A 15,423-nucleotide genomic window follows, 5' to 3' on the forward strand; every position below is an offset into this window, starting at 1 on the left:
TGGGTCTGCTTCCAGAGCAGTCCTTTTATTTTAGAGCCTAAGAAAAGTAAGAGGAAATTGCATCTGCACATCATACCTAGCTTAGCGTATAGCAAAAAGATCATGTGAAGAACAGGCTACACATGTTTTCGTGGGCGCTGTGCCATGATAGAAACAGTGCAGTTGGCTGACTCTAATATCATGGGAATCATGAATTTGTTCTGGGTTTTAGTGTGAACTGCCAACATGCTGATCCCTATCTGCAAAATACACTGGGTGCCTTAGATACTTCCTTTAATCTTTAACCTAAAATTTGGAGCTGACTTACTATCCCCACCACACTGGAGTCATCAGCCTCCTCTGGGCAGCATGCAGACCCAGCTGTAAATGCTGGAAGGTAATGGCTAGACGGCATAGTCTCCCTGTCCATAATGCTCCATACAGAGCACCATTTAGGAAGTTATGATACCCCTCACACTTTGCATAACTTAGCTCTACCCAGGCTTGGAATGCAGAAATTGAGGGATTTTTTTTTAAAATCATTTATGCAGTGGCTATAAGTTGTTTCAAACACCCGGAAGGGATTTTTGGCAGGAGTTAAAGACCCCAGAATCCTGGCTGGGCCAGTTCCAGACTTCTGGGTGGTATAGTCCAAAAAATATGAAAGTCCCGCCCTTAGCATATTGTTAGAACTGGAGCTTTCTTAAGGGCTCTTTATCATAGCACAATTTTCTAAATGATTACAGATCATTAGCATTTCATTTGCCAAAGGTCTGCTTCCCATCATTCAAATAACTAGTTCAAAAAGTGATCTGAATCTGATACTTTAAAAAAGGTATCCAACATTTAAGTAAAACTGAACATTAAAAATAGAAATTGTACCTAGAGGTAGCCTGCGTTCCTTGTCTCTTTCCATTCCTACTGCCCTTAGCAATTAGAAAAATCCTTCAAACCTTTCTAGACAAACCATCTCTTAAAGGTGACAGTAGGTCACCCTTCATGGCTCATTTCGTAACTGGTCTCTCTGATGACTCTGCACCAAAGGCATAAAAAGATATGGCAAGAACTGCACAGCAAGAATTGGAAATCTAGATAACTCCAGACGGGTCCAGGGAAGAGTTAATATACACCAGAGAAGAAATTTGTTCCTGATGAGAAGCCAGTGTGGAAAACCAAGGCATGTGAAGAGTTTAGAAAAGGGCCTGTTCAGTTGAATCCAGCTGCATAGCAAATATTTATTTATTTGATTGTTTATTTTAAATATTTTTATCCCACCTTTCTCCTTAAAAAAAAAACCCAAGGCAGTTACAGTAGACTAAAATTTATTATTATTGTTATTGTTGTTATTGTTGTTATTGTTGTTGCTGTTGTTATTATTATTATTATTATTATTATTATTATTATTATTATTATTATTATTATTATTATTATTATTATTATTATTATTATTATTATTATTATTATTATTATTATTATTATTATTATTATTATTATTATTATTATTTTCTCTGTCATGATTTTGAAATAGTACTTTCATCAAGTTTGGGGAATCTGTTTTCCCCCAACTGCAATTATACATAGTAATTAGTAAATAGCAAACCAGCCTGCTGTTTAAGAATCAGTTTCATTTTTGAAGAAGCAGGCTGGTAAGCAAAACTTGCTGCTCCTTATCTTCTTTCGGCCAAGTATTTTCACTCTAATTTCTTTTTCAGCTTAATGGAGTTGTTCATAAATCAAAGGCTTCAACTCACTTTGTTATTACAGTGGTGCCTCGCATAGCGAGGTTAATCCATTCCGGATTAACCATCGCTATGAGAAACATCGCTCAACGGAACAAAAAAACCCATTAAAACGCATTAAACTTGGTTTAATGCGTTCCAGTGGGCCCTAAACTTACCGTTGAGCGAAGCTTCTCCATAGGAGCAGCCATTTTCGGGCCCTCGCAAAGCGAGGGAGCGGCGGGAAAAGTTGCGGTGGCCATTTTGGAACCGCCAATCAGCTGTTTCCCCCCGCTTCGTTGTGCGAAAATCGCTAAGTGAATCGCTTAGCGATCGTCGTACAGCGAAAAAACGCCATAGGGGCCATCGCTGAGCGAACGCTCCAGCGATGGCCCGGACCCCCTCGCTATGCGAATTCATCGCTCAACGGAGCGATCGCTAAGCGAGGCACCACTGTATTTATTTTCAATGCCATATTGCTTGTTCTCCTCTCCTTGGGGGGTGGGGGTGGAGTTGCTCACATCTCTCTGCCAAAATGGCTCCCGCATCCAATCTGTGCTCGGGTGAATTTTCAGAGGGAAGAAATACCAGGTTGCTGCCCAATCTTCTTCGTTCTGTTGCTCACCAATTGCTTCAGAGAGACTTCTCCTGGTCTCCCCTTTGATCCATTCTAGAGGGACCCCAGACTGGGCGGTTCCAGCTTTTCCTGGGAGCTATTCCTGGAAGCTGCTGCCAGCACCACGATAAAGCTCCGCCTCAGAGTTTGGAAGGTTTTTTTGATGGAGTAGCTCAATAGGCTGAAATACCCTGCTTTCTCTTGGACAAGAAAATCTGTGACATCCTTGCTTAATGACAAGAGCCTGAGTAGGGAAGTGTGTGACTCCTGGCTCGTCTGATCTGTGTCTAAAATTTGCCATACAAATCAGGACTGATCCACCCTAAGCTGATTTGGAGGTGGGCTGAACTGATTTGTTCTTGAGTTTCTAAAAGTATTTGCAGGTATTTGTATATTTCCAGTTCTGGATTTTAAACAGAAGGTGGAAATGTGGAAAATGATCAGGGATGAAGGAGCTATGCAGTGCCATTAACTCTGGGAAGGTGATGCACCTTCAGTTTGTAGATGAAGCCCCCACCAGCTTTCTTTGTCTGTCCTCGTAGCAGTCCAAAAGTATGTGTTCAGGGCATAAAAGATCTCCCCACGTGGTTTCTAGTCAGAAACCTCAAATGTGGCCAGTATAATAAGCAGTGTACCACTCTTCGTTTGCCATGCCTGGACATACAAACGGTTGCTTAGTTGGGTGGCTGGGGAACCACTAAAACCCAGTGAGATCAATACAAGCCCTCCCTGAGGCTCAGCGGTTGGTATTTCTAAAAGAGGTCTTGTGATTCATTGAAGCTTCACCTGACAACTTCCATCTGGTTTGGCACTTCCTTTTTTTGCTACACCAAATGATGCCACTTATTTTTGTTTAAATGTCAGCATTTTAAACACACACAAAACCAAAGCCTGGATCAGACTTCAATTATTTTTACAAGCTTTCTTGAGCCACCTTGGATCTGCTGTGGTAATGCACAAATACACCTAGCTTGCCCCATTATGACCCTTTTCCCAAAGCCAGAGAACATCATGGGAACTTACTCCCTTCAGGGACATTATCTCTGTGATGGTTACCAATAGACTGATATTCTTACCTGAGATGACTCGCACGCACAAGTCACGTCTTCATGCAGGAGACATCACATCATGAAGGTCATTCTGAGAGCTACCTCTTGGGACCAATTTCTATGCTAATTATTCCATGTCCTTCTTTGGCTCTGTGTGCATTTGTAACTTATGAATATTCAGATTACAGAGTCTAGAACTGACAATATGGTAACTTTTCCCTGCTGGCATAAACCGTCCTGGAAAGTTTAAGAACATCAGCCTGTTGTCAGCCCCTCTGGCAAGCTCTCTGTGGCTTTACAACAGCAGGATGATATGGCATGAAAGATTTGGTAGGGTGCTGTTGACATAAAGTAGTGAATGTTTTTCAGAAGCTTTTGAGATAAGTAATTATGTAGTGGGAAATTCTGAAGTAAGGCACTCATCTTGACAACTTTCAAAGCACAAGCCCCCAGGAGAGTCTAGAAATGCATATGGCTGTGGTGATAGATATTAACCAACAATTTCTGGCAATATTTGTCTCCATCTGAATCAGGTCTGTTGTAAAGCTCATGGCCTTTCATTGTCCATTCATGACAATGGGCTACCAGTAAAAAATAATTTGGCTTCCAACATGTTAAGATCATAACTAGGTATTGTTACTGTAAACATTACTTTCCTCTGGCTGTGTTGATTATGAAGTGAAGTTCAGAGGGAGCAGGAAACCTGGGGAGTGGTGGTGGTAGCTGATGTCTTCCCTGCTCCTAGGCTTTGACCCTGCAACTCCTTGCTACACACTACACTGTTAAAGATAAAGTGTGCCTCCACAGAGCCTGTCTTTGCGGTGTGAGCTTCTGAAAAAACAGGGCAAGAGTTTATGTTTTAAAAGTGGATAGGTAACAAACACGATTCAGCATTCACTGCAAATCTTGCTCCTACTGGCATTAAAAATGTATGGATTTAACATCTCCGTGCATTACCCTGCTCGTGCTCTTTAGCTGGAGAATTCAAAATAAACAACTCCCAGCACTGGAAATGCAGTCTTGGAACATGCAGTCTGACACAAATGGAGCAGCTCTTCCCAGGGATGTTAGCTAACAGAGAGGAAGAGTTGAGTGGGGTCTAAGGGTAATAAAGCATGCATACACAAGGTATCTTTAAGGCTTGTAAAAATAATGGTGAATATCATCCATTGGCCACCGGGCATGTTGGCTGCCAAACGGGGAGTCATTGCCTATGTAGAAAAACACAGAAGCACCTCTTACAATGCATACCTTACCCTTTAAAATGTCATTCAGAGAGACTTCTTTGTGTTCTGAAAGCAAATTATGCCCAAGTACATTAGGTTGTAATTCACTAATTTCCTACCTTGTTAGAAGGGCTTGCACTGGAAGTGCAAAAGTTAATGAGTCCTTTTGGAGTCCTTTTCTTGAAGCCATAGGACTGTTACCCCCTCCTTTCAAAAGGTGACTTTCGCTCAGCGTACTGCAGAAAAACAAGGACAAATTGCAATAACTTTTTCTTTCAAGTTTTCACCCAACAGTTCTCAATTTATTCTCAATTTGCCACATCTGTTTATAAAGCCAGTGTTTTGTCCTTCCCTTGACTAAATGGAAGCCACCAATGACAAAGAAATATGTTCTATGATACAGAAAGAGGTCTCATGCCTATATGGCATATTCTGTGACATTTGTATCTTCTGATGTGGTGAGAAATATTAGTATGGATCCAGACCTACAGTAGTCATATTTATAGTAAATTGGAAACCAGCAGAACTTGATATTCATTGTTTGGATCCTCCTCCACTCACATGTTATCGATTTTAAAGATACTCTTATTCTTATTGTTCTGTTTGTTCCACCCTTTTAAAAAAGGCTTTGCATATTTTGAAATCATGGCTGACTTAAGTTTCATTGATTACAATTAGGCCCTGTTCACATGAAGGGAATGTTGTTTAGTTATCCCCCAGTTAGTTTGTTACTTTTTTTTCCCAGTCACACAATGCATAGTCAAGACCGATACATTTCCCCGGCCAGTTATTTAACTGTGGAACATTTCCCCATCACCAGGAGGTTTATGTTCTTTTGTACCTTTGTTGTACTGGTGCATTTCTTACCAGGATTTCCTGTGTGCGCAACTTGCCCTGCTTCATTTCAGAATCGAAGCCCGTTACTATGGCACACATATTATTATTATTTTTTTTAAAATGTCCCTAATACAACAATATGTTGGTAAAAGTATGTCACTGAGAGGCCACCACCATTACATTACTAGCACGTCATATTTTTTTAATTCTATGGGAAGATACATTGAAACATTGCCAATGTCACCCAGGAGGGGGAATGATCGCCAGTACTGCAGCAGTGACATCCCAAATCTATTGTGTGCAATGCATTTTTGCAAGAGCAGCCAGTGCAGCAGAGGACACTTTCCTAAACAGAACCCCCTTCCCAATCAACATTGCCTTAAATTTCCACGCTACTGTGTGCGAGCCCACCCCCCGCGTGGGTTTCTGTTGCGACTGGAACAAAAGGGGCTGGAAACAATCCCTGTGGGATTCCAGCCCCTCCTTCCTCCAGGGAAGGAGGAAAGCTTTCCGGAGGTGGGTGGAGTCGAGCACTTCCATACAGTCACACACCTTATAGGGAGCCTTGTTTCTGACATATCGATGGATTGCCCCTAAATTGTCCCTTGAAGTAAGAATGAAAATAAACCAGTACCATAGTGTAGCCAGCCATAATGATCCATATAGAGGTAAATAAATCGGTACTGCGAAAAGTTCTTGGGACGTTTGTCCTGGTACATAAACCATGTGACCATGATTCAGTACAACAGAGGTATGGAAAGTATCAGAAGAACTAGAAAACTTTTCCCCTATGTGACTGGGGCCTTTTCGTTTTTCGTTTAGTCGTTTAGTCGTGTCCGACTCTTCGTGACCCCATGGACCAGAGCACACCAGACCCTCCTATCTTCCACTGCCTCCCGGAGTTGTGTCAAATTCATGTTGGGACTGGGGCCTTAGTCTACCTTAAATATAAACAAACCTGGATCCATCACTCTCTGTCTCTCGCTTTTCTGCAATGTGCAGAGAATACTTCTTACTGCTACTCTAACCTTTCCAATCAAAGCCTACACAGGATAATTAGTCACCCATTGCACACTCACACATTCCTAAGTGTATTGAAGATTCAGTGTAGCTACAGAAGAAAAAACAAGAACATTCTGCAATGTGGACAATATAATAAGTAATACATCACCATTCCCTTTACATACCTGGATGAAAAATGACTTCTCATTCAGGGAGATGTGGAATATATAGTCTGGTGAGATAAATTTGCACCCTTTCCAGAGCACAGTAATTCGAGCTTCCAGGACAAATTTTAGCTTTCACTGGAGCTTCAATTGTCAAACCCTTTCTGGTTTGGCATTTCCTTAGAATCATATAACTGAGTGGAAAGGAGCACATAAGGCCATCCTTGTTTTCCTCCAGCATTTAGTACAACATATTTTGTTCAGTGTCAGCATTTTATAATCCTGAAAATACCAGAGCAAACTTCTGTGATTTGTAGGGGCACATGAACCGATCCAAGCACTACTGGGGGTTTCTTGAGCTGCTCTGAAGCTGATTTGAAAACACTCTGGCTTATTGGAATATATTTCTCTGAAGTGTGTGTGTGTGTGTGTGTGTGTGTGTGTGTGCGTGCGTGCGCGCGTGCGTGCGTGTGTGTGTGTGCATGTGTGTGTGTGTGCATGTGTGTGCATGCACATGTGTATGTTCACTTTTTCTAGCAATACCTACAGCAGGGTTCTCTTTTTAATTAAATGTTGATTCTACTTTATCTCGCCTGGATATGTGGTAATTTGTCCTTGTGTTCTTCTTGTACATCCTGTCAAGTGTAGGCAGGGATTGATCATTTTGGCTTCCTGATTCTTAAGGAAGCAAGAGACTGCTAGTACTCAACTGAAACAGTACCCCTTAATACACTGCTCTCCACTTTCTGACAGACAGCTTTGCACTGAAAAATGTGAAGTAGCTCTCCATTTCTGCCCATAGTTAAAAGATGAATTCCAGGTGAGTGATGAAGCTTCAGCCTAGATATAAATTAAACATTGATAATCAGCTGGCCACAGAGGAAATATTTATTTTTAATTCCTTCAGTTAACAACCCACCTGTTGGCTACAACAGCCCACAAAGCAATTAAAAATGTAAGACCAATCAAAACCCACACATTGAAAGACCGGGAGGATATATACAGTAAGTTAGGTGAAATGTATAGATACTAACTAATGTTAGAAGAAATGTACATTACAATGTCAATCTGTGGAAACTGGGAGCACAGCCTTACAGACCAATATGAAACAGGTATAGGGGAAAAATAAAGGTGAGATTCATAGAAATGCAACATGTCAAGACCAAATTTTGCATCAGTGACAACATGTTATCTGCATCTACATTTACAAATGGAATCTAAGTATGTATATGTCAGGCAGCAGTTCCATTGGTTTGGTGCACTTTTATGGTGTACAGCAGATATGGCTAACTTCAGAGGATCCCAGAGGGTATTGTGGACAATTTCAATACACCAATTGATGCATTGACATTTGTCCACATTGAAGGACTATAATAGAATGATAAATTTATACTATTGCCAAGTGTTCCATCTAGCCAAAATGAAATGGTGTGGCTTCTGATCATTTTCAAGATCACCTACATTTCCCAGTATCAATTGCCCTCACAGGCAAGGCGGGGAACTGCATTTTTTCCCACCATGAGAAAAAGGTTGGGACACTTTTACCTGATAAAAATGAGTAACTTTATAGAATTCCTTACATCTCTTCTCATTCTGTTGCAATTGAACTACTACTTGTAATGGGTAACCCCCTTGGGTCATTTTAAGGAGAAAAGTCGGGTAAAAATGAATGAATGAACGAACAAACAAACAAACAAATAAATAAATAAATGTATTTTTAGAGAAATGTATCAAGTTGTACGCCATTTTCTTAGTAGTCTAACATGCATGTGTTTAAGAAAAAAAACCTAAGAAGTAACAAGCAATGCAACAAACAACTCTAAATATCGCTTTTTCAATCACATGACTAACAACAAAAACAAGCCATTTTGATATTACAACAAAGACAGGTGGGAAAAAATGTGGGATTCAGCAAAGGCAATGGATGCTGATTTTTCACACACCCCAGGACTGACTGTGAGAAGTTTACCTTGCATACAGAACCATGAGAATCTTAAGGAATATTTTAGAGAAGCGAAGGACACAAAAATTCATACATTTTAAATCAGAAATGGATAAACATGTGCATTTGAAAAAAAAATACACAAAAACATTATTTAGTTGCTGGGGGAAATGTGTATATTAGGGAAATGCATAAATACATGTGTGCATTAGGGGAAACACATTGAAAATGTATGAACATTTAAGTGTGTGTGTGTGTGTGTGTGTGTGTGCGTGTGCGTGTGTGTGTGTGTGTGTGTGTAAGAGGGCAAACTATTGCAACCCAGAACAAAACAAGGCTAGGAGGAAAATGTAGGTGAGATCTGGAGATCAAAACAATCATTGTTACAGCTCTAGCAATGAGATCAAGGACAAGATCATACACACTATTCTATTCCTGATTACTAGGAGAAAAGTGGACAGTGAAGAAAGCCGACAGGGGAAAGCATAGATTTGTTTGAAATATGATGCTGGAGGAAAGTTTTGTGGATGCCCCAGACTTCCAGAAAGATGAATAAACGGGTCCCAGATCAAATCAACCCTGAACAATCTTTGAAGACAAAAAAAAAAATTGTTGAAACTGGACTGTCCTACTTTGGGCACATCATGAGAAGACAGGATTCTCTGGAAAAGGCAATAATGATGGGGAAAGTTGAAGGCATCAGGAAAATAGGAAGACCAAATATAAGATCGGCTGACTCCCTAAAGGAGGCCATAGCCTTGAGTTTATAATAGCTGAGCAGGGCTGTTAAGGACATTTTAGAGGTCATTGATTCATAGGGTCACCATAAGTTGCAGGCAACATGACAACACATAACAAAAACAATGAGTAACAGAAACACATTACTATTAAAAAGCAAATCTTCAAGGTTTGAGTGCTAGTGGTAGACGTCTGCACCCCAATATAGTTTTCTGTGTTACTATAAAGTACAAGTTATGAGAAAAACAACAACCAACAAGGACTCTAATAGAATGATAAATGTATCTTGCTCTGTCTTACTGGTAAAAGGCAAATACTAACTCTACTTTTTCAAGGTCATCCTACGTACTTGCATAAAAGGTTGTCAGTATGTGTCTGACGCCTTAGTAAGTGTCAGGTGTCTGACACTTTACTAAGTATTTGAATGCTCAGTGGATTCCATGCCACAGAGGTTTTCAATGACACATATATTTTCCCACCTCTTATTCCACAAAGCTAATATCCTCCTGCAGCTATACATTTTATCAGAACTTATGCACTTCTTCTCTCCTTCTGAATATTTCTTAGAATCATAGAATAATTGAGCTGGAAGGGGCCTATAAGACCACCAAGTGCAACCCTCTGGTTGCAGGAATCTAAATTAAAGTAACCAGCCGACAGCTACTTAGCTTGACAGATGGTTGTCTAATTTTCTCTTGAACGCCTCTAGAGTTGAAACTCTTGCCATCTCCCAAGGTAATTGGTTCCATTGTTGTACTGCCATAGTAGTTAAGACATTTTTCTTGACATTCAGCTAAAATCTGGCTTCCTGTAACATGAACCCATTCTTACATGTGCTACACTTTGAGATGACTGAGAACAGACGCTGCCCTTCCTCTGCATGACTACCTTTCAAGTATTTGAAGAGTACTATCATATCTCCCCCCAGTCTTCTTTTCTCAAGCTACACATGCCCAGTTCTTTCAATCATTCCTCATAAGGCTTAGTTTCCAGTCCCCTAAACATCTTTGTGGCCCTCTTTGTTCTAGTTTGTTTGCATCCTTTTTAAAGTGTGGTGTCCAGAACTTGACACACTACTCAAGATGAGGCCTAATTAGTGCTGAAGAGAGGGAAATTAGTGCTTCATAGGATTTGGAGGGGAATTAGTCCTTCACAGATTTTGTTAATGCAACCTAAAATAGCATTTCTTTCTTTCTTTCTTTCTTTCTTTCTTTCTTTCTTTCTTTCTTTCTTTCTTTCTTTCTTTCTTTCTTTCTTTCTTTCTTTCTTTCTTTCTTTCTTTCTTTCTTTCTTTCCTTTCTTTCCTTTCTTTTTCTTTTTCTTTTCTTTCTTTCTTTTTTTTTTGCAGCCACATCACACTGTTGGCTCATCTTCACCTTGTGGTCTACAATAATCCCAAGATCCTTCTCACTTGTAGTATTACATCTTGTAATTGTGCATTTGGTTTCTTTTTCCTTGGTGTAGAACTTTGCACTTATCCCTGTAAAATTTCATTCTGTTGTTTTCAACTCAGTCCTCAAGCCTCTCAAGCTTTCTTTTGAATTTTATTCCTGTCTTAAGCTATTCCACCAATTTTGTGTTACCTGCAAATCTGATAAACATCCTCTGAATCCCCTCATTCAAGTCATTTATAAAATTTATTTCTTATGTCTTTGTTTAAAATATTTTTATCTCAACTTTCTCCTTGAAAAGGATCCAAGGCAGCTTGAGACAATGAAAGACAATATTTAAAGTTGAAAATAATGAGTATACAACGGTGGTTAACATAATCAAAAGACAATATTTAAAACTACGAACAATGAATAAGGAGGCTTCTTACATCATTAATACTGTAGATTATATTAAGGCAAAGATAAATAATTATACAAAAATGTCACTCTGAGAAATGGAAAATAAAAAAAATGGAAAACACAAGTAGTACTAAAAATCCAGTCAAATAAGTAATGCATAAAATTTATCTAAAAATCTCACACAGCTGTTACTGAAGGCAAACGTGCTTGAAGAGAAAGGTCTTTGCCTGCTTTCAGAAGGACAGCAAAAATGGGGCCAGTCTGGCCTCCTGTGGAAGATAGTTCCAAGGTCTGGGAGCAGTGACATAGAAGACTGTCTCCTGTGTCCACATCAGATGCACCTGTAAAGGTGACAGTACTGAGAAAAAGGCTTCCCCTGCTTATCTTAACACCTGAGCTGGTTCATAATGGGAGATATGGTCTTTGAGATAGCTTGGATCATTTAGGGATTTATAGGTTAAAGCCTTTAAATTGTGCCCAGTAACTGATCGACAGCCAGTGGAGCTGCTGTAAGAGGCGGTTATGTGATCCCTATAACTAGCCCCAGTCAGCAATCTGGATGCTGCATTTTGGACCCGTTGAAGTTTCCTGACATTTTCCATCAGCAGCCCCACATAGAGCCCATTACAGTAATCCAGATGGGAAGTAACTAGTGCCTGCTTTCTGCCCTATTTTGAAGATTGGGACATTGGTAGCCCTCCTCCAGTCATCCAGCATGTCACCCATTCTTCATGATTTCAAGAAATGGTTGCTAGTTTATTTCTTTCCTTTCAGCACTTATCCCAACTTTATTTGCCTCTTCATCAAGGACAGTCGTGGCATGCTGCAGGTTCAGTTCGTCTTCCTCAAGCAAGGCAATATTGTCAGCGAAATCCAGATCGCCAAGATAACTTTGGCCAGTCCAGTGAATGCCTGTCCCAGTGCATAGTACGGTTTGCCACATGATGTAGTCAAGGGCCACAAGGAAAAGGAGTGGGGACAAGATACAGCCTTGTCTGACCCGGTGGTAATCTTGAAGGAATCCATATGGCCATTCTCAATCTTAACTCAGCAGCAGTTTTATTGTTGATACAAGTTCTTAAAGATGGTAACAAAGACTCCCAGTATGCTGTACAGATGCAAGCTCTGCCAAATGCACTCTTGGCCGACACTGTCAAAAGCTTTTTTTTAATTGACAAAGTAGATGGTGAACAGGTGCCAATACTCGATGCATTGTTCTACAATGTTTCTTAGGTAAATATTTGCTTGCTGCAGAATATTTCATAGAGGAATCTGGCTTGTTCCTCTCTGAGACATTGGTCAAAGGCACTTCACAGCTAAGGAGGACTACCCAAAATGTTTTCCTTGGCCCAGCCACCATACTTTAAGATCTCCACAGGAATCTTGTCCAAGTCTGCTGCCTTTTTTTTTTTTAGGCTTCCAGTCACAGTCTTTACTTCTTCAATAGTGATCTCACCAGTGTTCACCTGGAACTCCTGCTGAGTGTTCTCTTCACTGAGGTTGTATGTGTTGGTCAGGTCTGATTGATTGAGGGTTACCTGAAAATATTTGCCCCATCTTCTATTTTGTTCTTCTTGGGTGACCAGAAGCTTCCTGCTCTTGTCTTCAATCAGGACATTAAAGCTCTTCCTCATTTCCATCAGCTCTCTAACAATACAGTAAACAGTTTGGGAATCATTCTGAGTTGCTGCTTCTTGTGCTTCAGCGCTTTCCCACTCCAACCATCCATTCCTGTCCTTCCCGCAGCTTTTCTTCACCAACCTGTCAAGTTCTATTTATTTTCTGCTCATTTCTTCTGCTTCTTCTACAACTTTGGCTTGATCCCGTTTTAATTTAATAGCTTTCGTTTTGTCGATCAGCTTCAGCTTTTGTCAATCTATCTTGGATCCACTGTTCTTTTCATTGACCACAATGTCCCCCAATTACATTTTGGATGAATTCTGTGATGGTAACTCTAATATTGTTCCAGAGGGCTTCCACTTCTGTTGTGTCCTCAAGAAGGCCGAAGCAATTGTGTATTTCTTGGGCAAGGGCATCAAGAATCATAGGATTTTTAAGTTTCTCCACTGTGAATGGTCTTTTTGATATGTACTTCCTTGGAATTCAGATCTTTAACTTAATTTAAGTCCTAGCTCAATAACGGTCCGATCCAGTGTCCACAATTCTACAGACCCTTGCATCATGCAATGACGACCTCCACTTCAACCATTGCAGGTCCTAAGCCCAGATGAGAAAGGAGGAGGTTTAGGTGATGGGATAGCAATCTGTTCCTGTAATACCAAAAACCACTATGGAAACAGCAGGAAGAATCTCAAAGCTACATATAAACACAGCATATTATAATGGTGTGAAAATCTGTTACTCCCATTCTACTCAGTTTTTCAGTTTACCATCACCATCCTCATTTCATTTCTGTTTCTTTTCTTGGTTGAAAGGTTTTATTTTTAACCCTTCACATTACGTTGTGTGTGTTTATGTGCACCTTTCCCCAAAAGGCTCATGTTTAATGCACATTTTTAGCACATGCACAGGGAAACATATCAGGGCCTTTGTGGAGGACTCACAATCATCTGAAACAGACTGTATGCCTCTTTGGAAATTGGTCACTCTGAAGTGATGACTTGTCAGATTAGTCATAGTTTAATTCTGATTTAACTTGTTTGGTCTTTATTCTACTACCTTTGCTTACATTCAGCATGACAATATCTAACAATTAAAAGTAAGTCATCTGTCCTTTCTTTCACACCAAATCCGTTAAGAAGAAAACAAAATCCTTCACTGGAGTTTAATAGTCCAATGAAACAAGTCAATATAATGAGTAAATACATCCCAATAGATTGCTGTTTATAGTCTGCCTGAGACACCATAAAGAATCAGAAACCACTTTCCTCAGTTTGTATTTTATCAAAAGAAAATATTGCTATGCTTTAATCCTCAGAAGGAGAAGGACTTTGTATTTTCTACGTTTGGATATATTGCAAACTTTGGGAAAAGGGGTTTTGAATTTATTTATTAATATTTATTTATTACAGTCAGTTCACCAGCTCATAAAACATATTAGGTATCTAAAATATACAAACTGCAGTTTAAAAATAAACAACGAATTCATAAAACATATTAGGTGGCTAAAATATATAAAATGCAATTTTAAAAGTGTGCAGCCAGTTCAGAAAACATATTATATGGTTAAAATATACAAAATGCAATTAAAAAGTGTACAATAGATTATTAATTGTGTACTGATTGTAAAATATGGGGAGAATCAAATACAACATTTTTATAGCTATCCTTTGAACTTCTGGGTCGTCTAGGGCAGTGGTTCTTAACCTTTTTGAAAGAAACGCCCCCTTGAGCCATTGAGGAAGTTATCATCGCCCCCCTCCCTGAGGTGATGATATATTACCTACCTACCTACCTACCTACCTACCTACCTACCTACCTACCTACCTACCTACCTACCTACCTACCTACCTACCTACCTACCTACCTAGTCTCCCTCCCCACCCGGGTGCGAGCCAGCACTTCACGGAGCGAGGATGAGGACCCAAGAGACCCTTTCCTTCCACCTGATCCACACTCAGTGCTGCCCTGAAGGAAAAAGGCGAGACGTGGCAGGTAGAAAGAGCTGGATCATCTGGCGGCAGCAGCAGCAGCACTGGATCTACTGCCAGCACTGCGGCTACAGTCGCCTTCACAGGTTTGGCTCACTCCAGCGCCCCCCTACCGCCCCCTTCTGTTCTTTCGCCCCCACACTGCCCCTTTTCGTTCTACCGCCCCCCTGAAAAATAAAATCGCCCCCTGGGGGGCATTATTGCCCACGTTAAGAACCACTGGTCTAGGGCAAACTGGTTTGGACAGAGTCTTTGGGTTAGTACTTGCGCGCGCGAACGGCGCCTGGTAGCGCCGTTGAGCTCCGTGCGCCCCTTTTGCTCTCCCTGCCCGGAAGGACGCAGACAACAGCAGTGGCCACGTGAGGCTAAGCCCAGGCCGTGATGCTATAAAAGAGCACCGGCCTGGGACGCATTTTCTCTTTCGATTTTGGCAGGAGAAGGAAGAGGATCGGTGCAGAGGCTGAGGAATAGTCCGGTTTGGGGGAGTGGTTAGCGGTTCGGGGGGGAGTAGGAGAGTGTGTATTGGGGTGACTGGTGCTGAGTGTGTGTGTGTGTATGCGGGGTGACTGGGGGTTTTTTGGGGGGTGGCGAGCACTGGGTCAGGAGAGCGATCGACTGGGGATTGGCCTGCCTGATCGTGTGTTAGCGCGGCAGGTGGGCCGCGCCCACGGCCCGACCATCAGCTGTCTGGCGCTTCCCTCCCGCGCTACGCTGTTCAGTCAGCGTGTTAGCTGCTTCTAGGCGGCTGGGG

The 15,423-nt window shown here is 41.0% G+C and overlaps 1 long non-coding RNA gene across 1 annotated transcript in view; it reads right to left on the bottom strand.

Annotated features, from left to right (window-relative positions):
• Positions 1–4,788: 4,788 nt before the first annotated feature.
• Positions 4,789–15,423, bottom strand: part of LOC144586958 (uncharacterized) — a 103,313-nt gene continuing 92,678 nt past the window's right edge. Inside the window, exon 3 of the long non-coding RNA XR_013542060.1 lies at positions 4,789–4,824. This is a non-coding gene — a long non-coding RNA (uncharacterized LOC144586958). The remainder of the gene's footprint in view (positions 4,825–15,423) is intronic.

This window comes from Pogona vitticeps, chromosome 1, assembly GCF_051106095.1.
Source record: "Pogona vitticeps strain Pit_001003342236 chromosome 1, PviZW2.1, whole genome shotgun sequence".
In the NCBI taxonomy this organism is placed as follows: domain Eukaryota; kingdom Metazoa; phylum Chordata; class Lepidosauria; order Squamata; family Agamidae; genus Pogona; species Pogona vitticeps.